This window comes from Oncorhynchus gorbuscha, linkage group LG09 (assembly GCF_021184085.1).
Source record: "Oncorhynchus gorbuscha isolate QuinsamMale2020 ecotype Even-year linkage group LG09, OgorEven_v1.0, whole genome shotgun sequence".
Taxonomy (NCBI): domain Eukaryota; kingdom Metazoa; phylum Chordata; class Actinopteri; order Salmoniformes; family Salmonidae; genus Oncorhynchus; species Oncorhynchus gorbuscha.
The window spans coordinates 10,516,121-10,517,573 of NC_060181.1; the positions used below are offsets into that span (position 1 = coordinate 10,516,121).

A 1,453-nucleotide genomic window follows, 5' to 3' on the forward strand; every position below is an offset into this window, starting at 1 on the left:
TGCACGTTGTTGTCTGGTGCGCTACAGGTTTTGTACCCATACGTTGTATTTCTGGATGCCGGTGGTTTTGTATATTAAACTGCTCCGGTTATTACCCAGTTCTGCTCTCCTGCGTCTCACTTCCCTGCCACCAGTTAAGCAGCCCTTACAAGTGTTTTACAATTTTCCCAGAAGTGGTTAGATTCTATGGATTCTTCAATGACTTTGAGCTGATTTCGGACGTCCTTCTATTTCTGTAGTGTATTTCTCTATTGTTTTAGTGATTCACCAGAGTGAAGCCGTAGACTCGTAGGTTTTCTGGGTCTCTCTGTGTTTTTGGTTGGACAGGTTCCTCCATTTCTTTCTTAGGTTTTTGAATTTAAGTGAATTTATTCATCAAACCATTTGTCATTGTTCATTTTCTACGGTTGTCTTGTTGAAATGTTTTGATTTTATAGGGAATCTGAGAGGTCAAATATACTGTTATGGGATTGAATTTGTTGTACGCTAATTGTTTTCTGGTAGGTTTCCACACTACTTTCCTTCCTTCTATAGCAATCTCTTAATAGTATGCAATCTTAATAGTATTTCAATCTCTTAATAGTATGCAGTTTGTTCAGCTTTGATGGTTGATTATTGATCTTTCAATTCAATTCAAAGGGCTTTATTGGCAATGGAAACATATGTTTATAAAGCCAAAGCACGTGAAATAGATAAACAATAAAAAATTTACAGTAAACATTACACTGACAAAGGGTAAAGGAATAGAAACATTTCAAATGTCATATTATGGCTACGGTATGTACAGTGTTGTAACTATGTGCAAATTATTTAAAGTACAAAAGGGAAAATAAATCATTCTCTCTCTCTCTCCAGGTGATAAGGGGAGGAGGTCACTATGTATTTGCTGACCAGCCAGATGACTTCAATCAGAACATTCTTTACATCCTAGCCAGGATGGACGGAGTGAAAGATGAGAGGAGGGAGAGAAGGATGAGAGGAGGGAGAGAAGGATGAGAGGAGGGAGAGAAGGATGAGAGGAGGGAGAGAAGGATGAGAGGGGGAGAGAAGGATGAGAGGGGGAGGGAAGGATGAGAGGAGGGCGAGAAGGATGAGAGGGCGAGAAGGATGAGAGGGGGGAGAGAAGGATGAGAGGGGGAGAGAAGGATGAGAGGAGGGCGAGAAGGATGAGAGGAGGGAGAGAAGGATGAGATGAGGGAGAGAAGGATGAGAGGGATGAGAGGAGGGAGAGAAGGATGAGATGAGGGAGAGGGGAAGGAGAGAGGGGGAGGGATGAGGCAGAGAGGGGAGGGGAGAAGGATGAAAAGGAGGAGGGAGAGAGGCAGAGAAGGGGGAGGGGAGGGGCAGAGAAGGGGAGGGGAGAGAGGCAGAGAAGGAGGAGGGGAGAGAGGCAGAGAAGGGGGAAGGGAGAGAGGCAGAGAAGGAGGAGGGGAGAGAGGCAGAGAAGGGGGAG

General features: G+C 44.7%; 1 pseudogene; it reads left to right on the forward strand.

The window, feature by feature from the left end:
* The window catches only part of LOC124042675, a 31,806-nt pseudogene extending 30,785 nt beyond the window's left edge, over window positions 1-1,021 (forward strand).
* Window positions 1,022-1,453: the final 432 nt, after the last annotated feature.